This window comes from Meleagris gallopavo, chromosome 16, assembly GCF_000146605.3.
Source record: "Meleagris gallopavo isolate NT-WF06-2002-E0010 breed Aviagen turkey brand Nicholas breeding stock chromosome 16, Turkey_5.1, whole genome shotgun sequence".
Taxonomy (NCBI): Eukaryota; Metazoa; Chordata; class Aves; order Galliformes; family Phasianidae; genus Meleagris; species Meleagris gallopavo.
Window position 1 is genome coordinate 11,869,684 of NC_015026.2, and position 17,861 is coordinate 11,887,544.

Genomic DNA, 17,861 nt, shown 5'->3' on the forward strand with positions numbered 1-17,861 from the left:
CCTCTGTGTCCCGAGCCGTGGAGATACTGGGGGTGAAGCCTCAGGGCTCCTAAACAGAAAATACCGAAACTTAAAATCAAAGAGTGCTCGCTTCCAACCATTGTATCTTCGTTAAGTAGCACATCAGTAGGAGGGCAAAATAACAGTTGCTCTAGGCCCAGAGAAACTCTTGCATTGCTGCTACCCCAATTATTCCGTTTTTTCACATTCTCAGCAATCTTTTGCCTCTGTAATTACAGCACTGAACATTGCAGCTATTAGATACAGTCACTAGACTTTTAACAAGCCATCATTACTTGCACTCGGCATCTTACAGCTTAAAAACAATGTCTTTGAGAACGGTGTAACTTATTTCTCCTTTACAATAACTGCACAGACTCGTGCATGGACCTGCATGTCTAAAAGCTGGTTGCAGCCAGGGGCTTTGATAAGGAGCAGCAAAGAAGCCACGAATAGAGCTGTAGAATTATGACCCTGATTCATATATTCTGGTTACATTATTAGTAACATCTCAATATTGGGAAGGTAATTGCCAAATAATACCTGCAGTTGCCAAATATCTGCAGCCCTTGAGGTCTTGTGTTGATGTCAGAACAGCGATGTATCTTTCGTTTGGAAACCCAGAGAAGTCAGGGAGGCAGGTGGACAGGATCTGCCTTTTCCCAGCTCCCCTTCTCTCTGGCAATTTCTTTCCTGTACTCTTTGCCCTGGAAATACTGCTGAATACTAAAAAGAGGTGGTGCTGTGTACAGCCAGGTGAGCAGGAGCGCAGGTGACCTGATCAGCCCATGGATTTCTGTGCTAACCCCAGGTGGTCAGGCAGAGCAGACATTTAAAAACTTATCCATCTCTTGTCTTCCTGTCTTTGAATTTGCATAATTAAAAGTGAATTGCTTGCTGTATTTTAATATATGCAGTGAAAATGCATGAAAAGCTGAAGAATTACAGCAATCCAGTAATTCATGTCATGTTCCATTCAGAATTACAGCTTTCCAGTGCCAGCTCAAACACCGAGGAATCCCTGCCACCATAAAACTATAATTGCTGAATTAATAACAGCGGGTTCTGGAGAGTGACTGCACAGACTCTCTGACCCAGGTAATAGAAACACTCATGTTAAAGTGAAGTTGATACATTTGACTTAATCTATGTAATATCAGTCTCTAGTAGTAAAGATCATTTCCATCCCCTAAGAAAGCTGCCGTGGTACCCTTCTGGTTTAGCTTGAGCTACCTGCATTTGTTAGCCACTGGGAACTAGAAATTAAATTTTCAGGGATCAGTCAGATTGCATTTCCTTCTACCAGGGGATTCTGTACCCCAGTCTGTCTGCCTACAGCTTCTGGGAGGTGGAGTTCCCATCCAGCTGCAGAGGGGTGGGGAACAGGATGTCGAGGGAGATGGTGAAAGGCTTCTGCTAACACCTCATTACTCCAGGATGTATTAACGACTAAAAAAACAATCCCTCCCCCTCTCTTCTAACTCAGGAACAAATTCTGCAGCTGGTGCTTCGCTAAATACTGTGCCTCATGGCCCCCACAGCTATGATGCTCCTCAGGACTGGGATAAAGGAATGCTCTTTAAACAGGATAATGGGTAAGTAACCAAAATTGACTTGATCTGAATGAGATCAATTGTTACATTGTGTGTATGGAGGAGTTATATATTTTTTATATTTTTAGTTTATTTTTAAAAAAGGCTTTCCCTAGGTATTAGAAGGACCTGGTAATCCATTTACCAGGACTTCCTCAGGTTTGGTCCTTGAACGTGACCTGTGGTTCTCTACATTTACTTCAGTAGGATTTGATTCTTGGTAACCTTTATAGGCTGACTCAAGTCATTAGGGACAAATTGCCCATGTCAAAGGACTTGATTGTATCGTGGAATTGATGTAGTGCAAAACTACTCACTTTGCAAAGCTCAGCTGCAGCAAAAGCCAAAGCTTGTGACCACTGAGATGTTGGACTTCTCGGCTCAGGGCAATGTCCCATATGGGGCAACAGCCTCCCTGAGGTTGTATATACATTGTGTATAAAAAGAATTGGCAGTTTTCAGAGCTGGCAGTCTGGTTCTTTTCATAAGAATTACCATCATTAATTAAAATCTCTTTTTTTTTCTGTCTAAGTATTTCAGGTCTAATTCTCTTGCAGGTTCATAAATAGTAACATCCCTTTGTCCTGGAAAAAGTTCATTTCTTCCTTTCTTTCTCTTTGTCATTGCCCTCATTCTCTGTCCTCTCATGGCTTAAGGTAATTAAACTTCCAAAGCCAGATCACCTCTCTGAAATATTTAAGCATGATCAAAGAGATTTGCACGTTTCTTTTGCCCACAGAGCTTCATGGGAGTTTTGAATGCAAAAGCTTTCTCCCTTCTGCAAATGACTGCAGAAGAGGGGCTGGGTCTGCTGAGGGACCTGGTTTGCTATTGCCCAGACCTCGTGCTCCCAAGATACGGTTCAATAAGCAAACATTTCAAGCCTTGTGACTTGTAGGCACAGGAAAGGTATTTAACCTCATCGCTGCCTCTTTGCCATTTAACACTGAAGTTCCAGCACGTGCTGTTGGATGGTGATACCACTCTGAGTTGAAATGTTGCATCCAGCAGGTGTTTGCAAGGTGCTCTCTGCAGCTACTGCATGCCTAACTGCATCCTTGTGGTGTAGCTTGGGCTGACACACAGTGGGGAGGAAAATCTTCTCCAAGGGAAATACGTAGAGTGAGATTACCCAGAAAAGCTGAATAAAGGACCTGGGTATTTTGAAAAGAAATACGTGTAAAACTGTGGTGTCAAGGCAGAAGGAGATCCCTCTTTTGATGATTTGAATTTGTGGAGGGCTTTCTAAGCTGAGAGCAAGACAATCTTCTTGTTTTTTTCACTTCACTATGAAATCTGCTTTTCCCGTGCAGATATTTAGCTTGCTGGCTGATGCTTTCTTGAAATTTCCTTTATTAAGTGTCAAGCTTTTGTACCAGAAAATATCAAACACAGCTAAAGGTCAAAGTAAATCATGAATGAAATTACAGAAACTGATGTACAGTGGAGGATAAAACAGAATGTCAGATGGCAGCGTACATAAACGCTCTTCCCAGAGCAGAGGCCAACTGTGCCCACCCAGAGAAGCCCTGCGCCCACGCTGCTGAGACCTGCTGGTACTGCTCTGTTGGTACCAGATTGGGAATAAGAGTGAGGTTCCCATTAATTTCATCATTAGAAAAGCGAGGATTTGGAGAACTTGACTGAATGCTTGTCTTTCAAGAAAACATCTGACTTCAAAAAGCACAGAGATGCCATGGGTACCAGTTATCTCTGGAGGTCTCCCTTTAACTGCAGCTTCATTTATATCAGGAAAGAAGAAGTTTTTTTTCTGAATTTTACTACTTTTTCTTACTACTTGGCTTAGATGATGAGAGCAGACAGACTCAAGGTGTTCTGCCTGCTGTGAGCACAGAAGGGCCATCTATGGGCAGCTTGCAAGCTGGGAGGGCCTGTTAGGTCCTTCTGAATCTGGCTGAGGAGCAAATCAGTTCCACGAGCCAGAGAGACAATCATGGCATTTTCAGAGTGTCTTGTGGTCGTTTTTCCTTTGTTTGGATTTTTTTTTTGAGTGGGGATTAAATGCAGAGTTTGTCTAGTTACCAGGGTTCCTATTTTGTAGAATTTGTAGGAATGTGAATACTTCTACTACGTACAGATAGATACATATTCAGAGGCTTTGTGATCATACAAAACTTAAGCACGAATAAAAGTAATCTTTTCTTTTTTTCTGGATTTTGCAGCTCGCGTCTAAAAATAGTAGCAAAAGTGGAGAGAAGGAAAAACATACGTCCACAGATCACAAGCAGAAAAGTAGATATTTTGAAATACTTTGATGGTAACAAGAATGTTGTCTCCTTTCCAATGTCATTTTTTTTTTTTTAAAGCTCAGTAGGCAGCGAAATGAAATGTTTTACGGTTTTATCAAGTGCAGCAAAGTCACTGCTATTATACTTGCAATTTTATGACCTGGTAAACAGAAACCTTTGTGCATAAGGGTCTGAGTGTCAGCGGTGTAGAAAACTGATGATTACGCTGCCTTGTGAAATGGGAGCTCCTTCATAGGGAACGCGTGCTACCTGAAGCAGCAACACCTGATATTTGCCCTTGTGGAGCGTGACCCTGTGGCCAACACTTACAGTGAGACTGAGAGGGAGGATAACCGCTGGGGCAGTAAAACTGTTGATAGATTTCTGTATTTCAGCTGGGGCTATACGGAGTATATATTGCCACTTGAAGTGCAGTGTTCCTCCCTGAGCTTTCGTGGTGGGTATATTTGGCTGCCTGCAGGAGGAGAGCACGGCGGCTGAGGGTTTGCAGAGAGCAGGAGGTGGCCGTTGTCTGCTGTTCCTGCTGGGTCTTTGTTGCACGTGTTACTGGCGCATTTGCTTTCAGTCATTAGAACATTTAATTTGCTGCAGCTGTAATTTATATTTGTAATTTTGTCTGAGATCAATAAAATAAACCAAAGAGATTTATAGCCCTACTTTCAACTAAGATAAATTGAAGCAGGCTGTTTCCCTGAAAAGCTGTATTTAAACGGCATTTTAAAAGAACCAAATGAGATGGGATATTTGCATGCAAGTATGGATAAACAACCCATAGTGTGTGGAAGAAATACAGGGAGGGGTGAAACACGGTCAGTGCAGGACTCTGAAATAAAGTTGCAGGAAACGTGACTGTAGAGCAGGGTCTGATAGCAGACAAGTAACCATTTGAGAATGTAGATTTTCTTCACAGCAACTGGTGAGGAGCTGGTGAGGAGTGAGGCAGGTAATCCTTGAAGTCCTGGAACACAAAGACAACACGATTCTGGTCATTTGGGAGGTACTTAGTCAGGCCCTTCCCTTTCTCCTTTCTCCTTTCCTCTTCCCTTCCTCCTTCCCTCCCTTTTCCTCCCATTTTTCTTACCTTTGGTGATGCTTCCAGCTCCTTCAATGAACTTGAATGAAGGCTCTGACAATAGTACTGTCTGTGTCTTTCCTCTTTTGAATTAAAATGGTCCAGCATCCTTTCTCTCCGCCTGTGATTTATTCAAAACATTCAGTAAGAAACAGGAACTATCACCTATGTGACACAAACCGTCAGTTTGTTCATTTCCTAGCCGTTAATATCTCTTCAGCATTACCCTCCATTTTAGAGTATATTTTTAATCAATCAGTTGTGCAATTGGAATGTATTTGGAGAAATAGAAGGTCCCCTTTCTCCCTTCACTTCCCCTTGGCTCCTGATGTGATCTGACCCTGGGAGGAGACCACTTATCCCCTCTGTTCAGTAAAACCCCAAGAGTCCAGTGGACTGCAGTGTTTGGAACTTTCCTCACACTCTGTGGCCCCAACAACAGAGACTCTTAACTTAGCATTGTACCCATGGAGTGCTCGCTGGAACCTGGACCAGCATAACGATGACCCACTCGGTTCTGTTTCACTTGGCATGTGCTTCCCCTATATGCATAGTTTCCTTTGGAGTTCCTTAGCAGGTCCTCTGCAGGAAGCAGGTGTTTCTCACTTTTCCAGCCTGTGAATTTGAAGTTAAATTCCAAAATAATTCATCGTTTTATAAATAAGTTATGCAAGCTGTCATCACAAATCTGTCACTGCACAGACAGGTGCCAACATGAGCAGTTTGCAAAAATGACGCCGGGATTGGAATAAAGGATGTCTAAAAGCAATTACATTTCCAGATATTAGGCAAACACAATTATTTAAACTGCTAGTCAAAAACAGTTGATAAAATAGATAATTAAAAAGATTGACCCGAAAGCTGATTTTAAATTATTCTGTAATATGCACATAATAAATATATTTCCTCAAGTGCTGGAGATTATGTGAGGAACTGCATTAAAAAGTGGGAATGAATTAGGCCTGCACTGCAAACAGTAGTATGGCCTGTCATTGTAATAAATCGTGCTCAGTAGGCATTGAAATAGAAAGTATGACAATGCTCAGCCTCAGAGCACAGCAGTGGTAGGTGACCTGTTGTGTTTGGATACAGAAAACTAAGCTGGACAGTCGTAGGATACAGTCATTAGGAAGGAGGTATTTCAGTAGTCCAATTTTCACATTAAAGTCTTGTCATAGGACATCAAAGCCCCTAATTAAGAGCCTGAATCCAGTATTTAATACATTTTATGCCCACTTCATACATGCACAAGATAGCCCAGTTTCCATCTAAATGAAGGGACACACTGATTGTTCTTAAGACCTAATTTTCCATGCTGCTGCCTGGTGGTGATGCAGAACTGACTTCACTACTTGTGCTGTCAAACTTCAGCACGTCAAAAGCAGGATCAGCAGGCTGTGCTTTAGCTGGGGGGACACAGAGGTGCCCTCGTTAATGCATCTGTCTTTAAGAAGCTGTCCTGTGTTATCCTGCACTATCATCTTTGAAACAACATGGGCTTGAGAAACATCAAAACTTCAGCTATGAGCACACAGTATTACTCCATAAATGCATTGGAAGTGATTAACCTATCAATCTCTATTATTCAACTACTGCAAACGAGACACGTGCTCCCCTGGAGATTTACCTGGAGTAAGATCAAAAGGAAACTGCTTTCTCCCTTCCCAGCTTGCAAGTTCAAAATTTGTTTCGACTGGTGATGCTACAAATAAATAAATAAAAGAAGTGACCTGAATAACTTGAGCAATCCTCTCGGGATCGAGGCAGGAAGCGTTTGAAACATGAAAAGTTGCACCCGTGTTCAAACAAGAGAGACCCCCTACTTAATTATTTACAGCAGCTGAAAGCTCATCAAAAATTTAACCAGGATTTATTTCTCAGTGACTGTGCATGAACCACAGTGTGCAGCAATGGGGGCTTTGGCTTTCTTAAGTGAAGCTCTTGAGTTTTCACCTCCCAGCTTGTTGGTGCTGGCTCAGTGCGGGCAGCGAATCCTCTCCTCCTATCAGTCAGCAATGCACACTATTAGGGTGGATTCAGATTGCATGCAAATAAGTAGCATGCAGCATTTGAACTGCTGCTGGGAGGCTCTGAGGTGGCCCTCAACAGACCTTCAGCCGTGGCGAGGCTGTGACCCGTCACTGTCAGTAGATGATATCAAATACAAACCCATCTGTGGCACAGCTCTGCTTCTCTCCCATCTACAGTAACCTGCCCTTTGTGCACACTGACTGAGTGAAGGCTGGGCCGTTGCCCTTTGCTTTGAATTCCATTGCATCTGTGATTTTTCTTTAATCATCGCTGTGGAAAAGCCTGAAATGTTTTTCTCGTGGGGTTTGTATGCACACAGGCATAAGAGAGCTGAGAACCTCAGTAAAGGTGAAACTTCTGAACCTATCTTGATTTTGTTAAGATTAAATTAATATTAAGTAGGACCAAATGATGTTTTGCCTTGAGAGACTAATGAGGAGAGAATAGTACTGTTCTACCGCTATCCGTGTACTCAGTACATTAAATGACAGTGAAAAAGCTTCACCAGCAAGAGGAACAGGACCTATAAACGACAGTGAGTACCTTAGGATTCCTGAAGCATCAGCTTCTTGCAGAGGTTTCAATGATAGCACGTCACGACCAACATCTCATAAGGTCCCTGAAAAAAGAAAAAAATCAATTATTTTCTCACCATTTCAGAGCAAAAAGGTCACAAGTGGAAATTCAGTTTTCACGAGAAGTGTCCCTGCGTTCTCCCAAGTTTCTGGAGCTTCCCAGAACCTCTTATGACTGAGCCCTCAGCCCTGTGTATCTGTGCTGGTTCAGCCTTTTCTTGGTCTACACAGTCGTGATAGTTAAACCTACTTGGGAAACAGAGCTTAGAGTCAACAACTGCACATCTTTCTTGCAAAAGCATCTGAAGCTCAGAAGCCCCAGGCTAGGAACAAAGCAGAAGGTGCCAAAAAACAAGACTACAGCAACTCCTAATTTAAGTTGAATTCATCAGTGGTGAACCAGCTCCCTGCCCCACTGTGACCGTCTTGTCTGAAAAAGGCTGCCACTCAACAAGAAGTGACGGAGAGCAGACAGACGAGGGGGGAGCTGGGAGGAAGCAATCTCCATCGCAGGTAAGCTGTGCCATCAGGCCACTCGGTGGCTGAGGAGATCATCCTGCTGGGCTGTCCAATCATCACTGACATTAAAATACTCCGCACAGTGAAAAAATTTTTGGCAAATAGCTAAAATAACCACCTCCTCAAATCATGCTGAATATTTTAATGCTTCCTAAGAAGTATCTAGGGAAAGAAACTGTATAAAGCTTTCATTATCAGTTGAAGTATTACTGTATATTTTGATTCATTTGGCTCAGTTCGTGATATAATGGAGCACAACTGATGTAACTTGGCTTGATGTGACCCCTCGTTACACATACTGGAACAATATCTGCAGAAGCATTTGAAATTACACATTTTTTCAGACATCTATTTTAAGGATCAGTGACTTCAAACAAGCAGTGCATTTGGGCATATTTTAAAGGCTTATTTCCTGCAATCATGTGCAGGTCATGGCTTAATCCTCATCAGAAAGAACACACTTTGGGATTCTGATTACTGGAGGGGGCAGCGGAAGAAGGGTACACATAGAAAGAAAAGCATCAGAGTTTTCAGACAGCCCGGACTCTGGAGTCTGATCGGTAAATCTTTGATGAGAATTTTTGAGGGAGGTGGTTTTTTCCTTTGCATTTTCTTTAACATTTGAACGCAGCACTACAAGCGGTGAGACAAAACGGAGTCTTTGAAGCGTTGGTTAGGTGATGTTCTGGCACTGCTGAGCACTGCAGCGACGTGGAAACAGACCTGGGAAGAGGCAGCTGTCCCGGCAGGGAGCAGGCAGCCAACAGGAGGTGCAGCTGAATCTCCTATTTCCTACTGAACTACTGAGTGTCACAGCACTCTGAAAAGTACTTTTCACAATACTTTTAGAAACTAAAGTTTTTAATGGCCAGGCAAGACTCTGTTATTTTAAGTGAGAAGGAGCAGGGCAGCTTGGCCAGATGCATAGCTGCTCTCAAGTGAGGGCTGGCAAAAGGCAGAGGGAAATGTGACAGCTTTCCGCAACAGATAAGAGTTGGATTCTGGCCCAATTCGAGCTAGGTAAGCAAATAATTACCTGTGAATAAATTAGGAAGAAAAATGCTAAATACCCTTATTAATAGAGACCATATGTTTTTGGCAACCAGAAAGCTCTTAAAATGATGCAGCGACATTCTAGAGTTGCCAGTCACGTTTCCTACATACAGCTTACACACTCACCATGTAGTGGACAGAATACTGATTTTGTGGGTATTTTAAAACCCTACAGCCTTACCATCAGTGAATGCATGGGCAAAGCCCGTTTCTTCACCTCAAGCACGCCCAGACAGTGTCAAATATCCACGTTTTTAAAATAATTTAAGAAAGTTGCACATTTGACACTACAGTTGAAAATGAAGTCTCATATTTTAAAACAAGTAGAAAAGGAATTTCCTACAGAACTTCATAGCCTGATTTTTAGACTGAAGTGCTGATACATTTGAGGCATTGGATCTTACAAAATATTCTCTCATTAAAAGAGAAGCCAAAAAGGCCAATCTGCACATTTCATAAAACTGACTAGTGCATTCTAAATTCAAATATTTTGATATTTAAGCTCAGATTTAATCTCAGCACTGTGAAAAGCCTGTTTGCCTACCTGTTACACTCAGAAGCACTTCTGCAGATGAAAACTGAGCCTTTCCATCCTGCAACCTCCCACAGACATATGCACGCACATTATGTCCCATGTTTAATTGCCTTTCAAAACTGTCTTGGCACAAACTTGTCGCTGGTTTATCTCTGCTCAGGATAAATGCATATCTAATCTTATTACTGGATGCACGCAGAGCGGGCAATCTCATTAATAGCCACCCTTAAGGGATTTCTATCCAGGGATCAATTTCATAATTGGAACACAGCTACATCATATATAAATATACTCTTTTGATGGCACAGCCATTTGCCTGCTGGTCTCGTGCTGTTCAGTCTTGCACATCTCATGAAGAATTAAAAAAGAAAAAAAGAAAAAAAATAGAGAATCCAGAAAGTATTTTTAAACCAGAGATCCTTCTTGGAAGCTTGTTAGGTTTTCAGATCACACCACAGGCTTACAAGCTTGATTTGTCAGGTTCACGATTGTTACTGGATATGTAAGTTCTATCATTTTTAGCCTGCATAGTCACTAAGAATAGTTTTTCCCCAGCACTGCATTGAATTCGGTATGCTCTTTGTTGTAGCATATAGAATTCCATAATGGGAAAAACCCTAACTTGTTAGCTACATATCATTTTCAGAGCCAGCAGGAGCTGTAGAGCTTTTAAGAATTAAATTACGTTCATTTATTCACTGACTGCAAAATATCCTACCAAGAGCCTAATAGCTTAAAGGCTTCCTAATCAACTTTACTTCATCATTAAATAATTATGCTTCACATCTCTGAAATACACTTTTGTCACATCTCATAGAAGGGATAGTTAGTGAATATGAGTCATTACTGAGGCTGAGTGAACCATTCATAATTAAACCTGAGCCATGCAAAGCTGCTGGTCTAAGGTTGTGTGAACCTTTCACTGAGTCTGGGCTAAGTTTCCAACAAACTTCAATCCAATTACATCCAAACCACAACAAAACAATATATATTTGCTCACTATACAGAAACAAGCTACAGGAAGCTTCACTTCCTTTAGTGGGTTTGTTTTCTCGTGGCGATTATTACAGCTCAAATCAAATGGGGTTGATTCACCCTCTCCCTCATGCAGTGGCATGCAGTGAGGATGGGCACCACTGGTGCTCTTGGAATATATACATGAGAAAATAGTGAGAAACAGGGCCAGTGTCTCACCTGGATCTACCTGTGTGTGGCTGCGAGGTGTGTAATGCACACAAGGCTTTTTCAGAAGGAGAACACTGAGCACTGCTAGACAGCTAGTCAGATGGAGAGAAATCACTGTCATATCTCAAAAGGAGAATAGCGCTATTAGTGAAAAAGATGATGAAATAAAGAAGTGCCAGAAATGTTCACTTACTGTGTTTGCTTACCAGCAGATCACAGGTAACTCCGAATTGGATATCCTCATCCCTAAGGCTGTCGGCCACACCACGTCCTGTCCCTGCTGGCTGCACAGCAACGATGGCGACACGTCTGCATGGGTGCAGAGATGGAAGCCCAATGTGTGTCATCTCCTCTGAGGCTGCTCGAGTTGCTCTTCAGAGCTTCAAGGGGAAAGAAAGAGCGGAGAAATAATAAGGCTTTGTGTGAGTGGTAAGACTCCAGTTTGTACTGTGAGGCTGTTCACCACTGGATCTACTTCCTAACAGATGGGGCAGAGATGCAGGCAGGGTGGAGGGGCCACAAGAGAAGTTTCTTTGGAGCTTGCCATTCTTTTTGCTTCATTTATATTTCATTAACCATGAAATTATGCTTATAATTGTATTAGACAACTGTGTGAGATATTAGATCATAAGCCCAGACTGAATTAAAGCTATTTTTAATTAGTTATTGATTTATTCTGTTTTGTCATTTCTAATGAAATTACGCCCCTGAATTCAAAGCACTGATGCAGGTGTGTTATCTTAATTCATAAAACTAGCACTCTGCTTAGCTCCTAACCAACCAAGAGAATGGAAGTTGGTGTTCTTTAATACAGTTGTGGTATCAGCCACTGATGTGCAACTGCACAAGGGGTGTGAAGGCAAGAGACACCACAGCCCAGAACAGACAAGAGAAGGGAGCCCTGGGCTACAGGCACACTGCTGGGAGGAACCAGGGCCGAGACAAAAAAAAAAAGGAACAAAAAGGGAAAGCAGGAAAGAATATGCAGCTGTAGGAGGTGTGAGATGCTGTGCTTCTGCTGGGAAGGAGCAGAAGCCCATTGCCTTGGGGATGCCACGCTGCAGCACCACAAGCAGCAGCTACTGCACACTGCTGGCATCCAGCTCAGCCCCAGCAGCTGCAAGGACAGGGAGCAACGCCGCAGCTCAGACTGTCTGTGCTTTGTCTGTGCACAGAAATCAGAGCTAGGAGGTTTGGGGCTCTTAGTGGATCTTTTTTTGTTATCTCAGATCCATCAGGACCTCAGCTCCCTGTTATACTTTTCTACTCCAGCCTGTGATGTTAATACATGCACAAGGATTCACTTGGACTTCAAAAGGACATCTTCCCCTGGTGTAAGAGCCGCAGGATATTTCTCGAGATGTTGCAGACATTGATGGCTTTCATTTAGAAAGAAAAGAGGCTGTAGTCTGTAAGGCATTGTTGAGGCACATGAGCAGCTCACCTTCAAAATACAACAGGCTTCTTGCTGGCATTTATCTCACAGTCTGACACACCAACCAAAAAATATTTGGAAACGTTCCTTTTTCACATCTGAGCTCCCCAAATGCCCAACAATGACTCTTATCCCTTTTTTTTTTTTGGGCTTCTCCTTTCCTACTTCCTTTTCCCCCCGTGTGCAGCCGCCCACATGGTTTCACTCACTGGAACAGCCCAACAGCCCATGGTGAAATCAGACAAACACTTTGACTTTGCCCCCGGCCCCAGTGGTAGCCGTACCTCTGAAGCTGCCATTCACCTCTAATTACACGTCTGCTGAAATCATGCAGAGAAGGAACAGTGTAAGTCATTAGCCCTCCTAAATGAATGTGCAGCTGAGTAGCTAACAAAGGGATTAACACTTGACAGCAGAAGCGTTGCACACTGAAGGGGAGGGTCATCGGGTGAGTGCTTATTACACAGAAATAATTGCCATCCAATGCTGAGAGAAACCGATGGCTGCAGGCTGTGTTTACTGCAAAGAAATGCTTTTTTTTCTCCTCTCTTTTCTTATCCCTTCTGCTTAAACCTTCCTTTGCACAAAGCAGGGCTGAGGCCCGTTGCTGGGCAGGGCATGGTGGGGAGCACATGAACAGGTAACGTGATAGGAGCTGAAGCACAAGCAAGTTCAATAAGAATTCTCCTGCTAGACAGAAAGCTTTCATCCCTATGAAAAAACCTTGTATTTTTTTCCAAGTATTAAGAATGCTGCTTCTCTTGTTCCTGTTACCATAGCATGGCATCTGGCTTTATGCAATGTTTAAAAAGATATAATAACAAGATTATAAAGACACAGTGAAAATATTTGTCTTTATCTGCTTCTACAGGTTTAGGGGACTGTGGTCATCCCTGTCACCATGGGGCTGTTCATAGAATCACTCAGGTTGGAAAAGACCTTAAAGATCATCGAGTCCAACCACAGTCTGACCGTACTACCCTACCTCTAACAACCCTCTGCTAAACCATGTCCCACAGCACCACATCCACACCGTTGTTAAACACATCCAGGGACGGTGACTGAACCACCTCCATGGGGAGCCCATTCCAGTGCTTAACAACCCTTTCTGTAAAGCAGTTTTTCCCTGATATCCAACCTAAACCTACTCTGGTGCAACTTGGGGCCATTTCCCCTGGCCCTGTCACCTGTCACCAGTGAAATGGATTACTGAATTGTGTGTTTGCTGGAAACACACTGCACGCATTAACATAATGCCGTATGGAAGATCCTGTTTAGCAGAAAGCATGATCTTACGGTTAGGAAAGATTTGGGGTAAGGCTTCCTGCTGGAATAAATACTTATCACTGCAGCTGCTACGTTTGAAACGGGTGAGATATGTTCCCTCATCTTCAGGCAGACAAGGACAAAGCAACGAGTAAAACGATGTAGGAGAATTCAGTACACATTTGACATTGAACAGAAAGGGTCTCCATGGTGGACTTCTGAGCAGGGATGTGTTTTGCTTTCGTGCCCTACCTGGTGCTGGTTGCAGCGCAGAAGGTGTGTCCCGATGCAGGGCTGGATTACATCCCACACAGGATCCCCAGGTGAGCAAAGTTTGGGTCTGGCATTTTTTTCCTTCTTTCTTTCTTCAAATATTACCTACAATACAAGGCAGGAAAAACCCTTTTAACTTTTCTTAGGAAAAATGCTGCAATTTCAGAGCAAGTTAGTTCAATCATAAAACTTTAACTGGACTACGTATAGATGTACTTTGACATCTTCAGCCCAACTGAAAGGCAGTGGATTTTAGTACAGGCATTTTAAGCTATCAAATGATAGCTGAGATGTAAATACCACAGAGATACATGAAAAGCACAGCAGCACTGGGGTGGTATGGCACAATGTGAAAAGGGTGTTTACATCCAAACATGACACGCACAGCTGAGCATGAATTCACATTAGCTCAGCTTGCGCTTCAAACATCTATTTATTAGCTCTGGGTGGAAACAACTATTTTTCAGTAGCAGAGTTCAAGTATCACAAAGGGATTTTAATGACTTCTATAAACCTTAGCACAGCTATTATTCTTAAAGCCTTACATCGGAGCAGAGGTGATGCTTAGGCTTTTCTGATTTCCACCTCTTTTCTGGCATTCTTTCTTTCTGTGTCTTCAGTGACGTGCCAGTTCTCCCATGACATGCCCCGCAGAGATTTGCAATGAGTGAAGCTGAAAACAAGAACCCACATTCTTCCTCCTGCCGCGTCACTATTTCACCACTGTGCTGCAGCCCAGTGAGCCCATGCACGACTGCAGCATCCTGGGCACACGTGGCCACGGGCCGAGAGCTCCTTCCACCCAGCACAGGAGGGACTCGTGCATGCCAGAGCTGCTCATGGGCAGAGGCTGGAGGGAAGGCCGCAGAAGAGGTGAATGTAGGAATAGGAAATTAACACGTGAGGTGATGCACATCCCATGGAGCGTTCTGCACTCACCGTGGGCACTGCTTCCTCTTGTCTGATTAAGTGACATCCGGGTAGCGTATCTGCCTGATTACTTAGTTCTCTGCATCACCCTGAGCACTGTAATCTCTCTAATTGGTGCAAAGAACTTTTTCCCAATAAGGTTAGAATGAAGCAGCTTTTCTGTCTATGCCCCTTCATGGTTGATTTTGCTATCAGCTTCAGAAATCACGCAGAAGGAGTCTGACTTTGTTCCATTCATTCAAGAATTACTATGTTTGCAGCCATAGAAACAGTATTTAGGTCTGGATACAAAGGAAATATAATGCCCCGATTAATTTTCTGCATCACTGCAACGGAGCTTCTGTCAAATGGGGAAGGCAGACATTGCTGATGCTGAAGAGCCATCCCAGAACCAAGCCTGCAGCACTGTTTTGGAACAAAAGGTAAGAAGAGATGGTTGATGAGATGAAAATGCTGATTATAAGATGTTTTTGGATGAGATAAGCAAACTGGCTTGTAATCTCAAATTCTTAAGTCTTCTTGCTGTGTTTTCAGACTATCCTGAGCCTGTTGTTATGTCTGAAAACAGCCCTACGTTTATTTTTATGCTTCGGGCAACATTAGTTCAGATGAAAACACTCTTCCTTGCCCTGATTTGTTAAAGCCCTCAGGTTTATTTCCTCATGATAAGAGGGCGGTCCCAGCCTTCTCAAAAGTGTGTGTTTTCTTTAATACAAACACTCCTGAGCTATTTGGCTCAACGTGGTGTCTAGATGTGAGCTGGCAGAGGTGCCCACGTCCTTCTGAGCTGTACCAACACATCCATCCCATGGCTGGAAGAGCACTGGGTCAGGACTGGGTTCCCAGCAGACAGTCTTGGAAAGAGCAATAAGGCAAGCCTGCCAGAGATAAATAGCTGATGTCTTAAAGCAAGGATACTACTGATAATATTGATATTTCTCAACAGCTTGTATTTGCAGTGTTCGAATTGCTTGTACTCTGGCTGCTTGAAATTCCTCTGGTGGTTTTTATCACAGGATGTCTAAATTGTTTAGCAAGATTCATTAACACCATGACAGCCCCACTGCTGGCTGAGAGCTTCCAATGGCCACTTCACAGAGCAGCCATCCTGAAACGAGCTGAGTCAGTGAGAAAAGGACAGGAAGGGCTGAGGCAACCCTAACTCCAGGAGAGCAGCAGGCATTAGAAAGAAGGAAAACATTTTTCATTTCTATAAGGAATAAGGAAGTGGAGAATGCGTAGAGCTTCAAAATGGTGAGGTAGTAGAGTCCTAACTCTCAAAACGTGTGCAGAGAAGGTACTTCTGAAATACTGTCCTGGTCACCAAAGGGGGGAGGAAAGTGCCTGGCTCCACACGAAGTAAAGGTTTAAATTAGAGACTGGAAAAGCTTCCTAATGAAGAATACTTAATCAGTGAACCTGGCTGCTAAGGGAAGCTGTAAAATGTAAGTTCTAAAGGACCAATTAGACTAACACCTGTCTGAAAGGAGCACAGCAGGATTCTGCCTCCTTGCAGCAAAAATGGACTTAAAGCCACTATCATACTGCAGTGCTACTGCAGCCCCCAAACCCCACTCACATTCAAAAATCTCATTTTTGCTAGGAAAATATATCCCCACACTGTAAGGAGGTCCTCCAAGCTCAGCTGCTTCCAGCGTGCCTCACTTGTATAGCAATAGTCTGTCTGGAAAAATAACAATCCTAAATCTACATCTTGTCAGATCAAAGCCCTCTTATAAGCAAGTCATGAGGATTCAAATTAGCTTCGTTCTTCTGAGTAGAGCATCCCTCCCAAGGGATAAAGGACTTGTGAGCTGGTACTGCATCTGAGCTCACTTAGGGAAGCCTCAGTCTTCCAAGCTTTTTTATTTAGCGGAGGGGTTCGAGGAAGAAGATCCTTGAGGAGAGGGACGGGTAATTTCCCTGCAGCTCTCAGTGAGGTACGCAAAGGTTTTCCCTAAAGTTCCCTAACCTGACTGATTTCCTTTCCTGGTGCATTGCATGAGCAGCGTGGACATGCAGTTCACAGTTCTGGGTTTCCATCCAGAAGCCAGGATCCTTCATGCCACACTCAGCGCTGCTTCCCAGGCCTCCAAATCCTTGACTGCATTCTTAGTCAAGAGTTACAAGAATGATAACAGGCACTGTAAGTCAGCAGCACCCCTTCGATAAGATAAAGCAGCTGTGTTGGCTCTGGAGGAGCTTAACTTTAGGCTTTGAGTATGATGAATTATTGTTTAAGGAGATGCATTCGTAATTCTGTTCCTCCCAAGCAGGTGGTTGATATTTTGAGATCCCTGCTGTATCAGCACTGTGTATATTTGGCATAGGAACTGCATGAATATTACAAATTCTATATTTAATTGAGTCTCATAATGAAACCCTGTAAATCATAGTCAGCCCATCAAACTAAACAGGAAATTGATATGTTGAGGTGTTAAATAATGTTGTTTCTTTCCGCCCTTACAGGTTAGACAAAACTTGATCGCTTCCCCATGAAGGCAAAAATGATGGCAGCCAGACATTAGTTGATGTAGTTCTCTATCTGAAAGTAACATGAAAATCCTCATTCCTAACAAAAATATTGAGTAATGCAATAAAGCACCTTTACCTACAACAGCTTCCTTGGGTCAGGTCTCAAACAGAGCACGGTGCCAACTTCTTGTTCAGGCTGCATCCTAAGCTTCCCTACTTGTTTTTCACCTTCCTTAAAATATTTCTGATTCTCTTGTACAAGCATTTTGGCAGAAAAATAAATAAAAATAAATCACAATAACATTTGCTATGCAGTAGTTGGTGAAATTCCTCCATTTACATTTATGAAAGTCAGGCGAGTGCTGGGTGGTGAGAACTATCACTGCTTCAACTTACTGGGCTGCAAAAATCCTGAATTGTTCTGCTTTTTCTGAATGAAAACTAGTGCAGGACTATACCCATACAGCTTGTCTCTGAGGTTATGGCAGAGGAACTAAATCCCAGGAAACAGAATCATAAAACAGCTTCAGTTAGAAGGGACCTTAAGGATCATCTAGTTCCAAGTAAGAGACAGTTCAAACAAGTGTGAGTCTGACCTAGTGAATAAGGATAAAATCTACTGTAACACACTGGGAAGCACAGCAATGACA

General features: G+C 42.9%; 2 long non-coding RNA genes across 5 annotated transcripts; one reads left to right on the forward strand and one right to left on the reverse strand.

The window, feature by feature from the left end:
* The first annotated feature begins 890 nt into the window (after nucleotides 1-890).
* LOC104913443 lies at nucleotides 891-11,129 on the forward strand. 2 transcript variants are annotated; one of them, XR_002120242.2, is made up of 3 exons: nucleotides 891-1,098; nucleotides 1,487-1,595; nucleotides 3,776-4,936. It is a non-coding gene; the product is annotated as an uncharacterized LOC104913443 (long non-coding RNA). The 2 variants fall into 2 exon arrangements; XR_795399.3 differs by lacking the exon at nucleotides 3,776-4,936 and adding an exon at nucleotides 11,042-11,129 and having other exon boundaries at nucleotides 894-1,098.
* Nucleotides 4,728-17,210, reverse strand: LOC104913442. 3 transcript variants are annotated; one of them, XR_004161529.1, is made up of 6 exons: nucleotides 13,786-17,210; nucleotides 11,026-11,212; nucleotides 7,509-7,584; nucleotides 6,562-6,636; nucleotides 4,944-5,549; nucleotides 4,728-4,820 (listed from the first exon to the last, which is right to left on the reverse strand). It is a non-coding gene; the product is annotated as an uncharacterized LOC104913442 (long non-coding RNA). The 3 variants fall into 3 exon arrangements; XR_004161530.1 differs by having other exon boundaries at nucleotides 4,944-6,636; nucleotides 11,039-11,212; nucleotides 13,786-13,872; XR_004161528.1 differs by having other exon boundaries at nucleotides 4,944-6,636; nucleotides 13,786-13,872.
* Nucleotides 17,211-17,861: the final 651 nt, after the last annotated feature.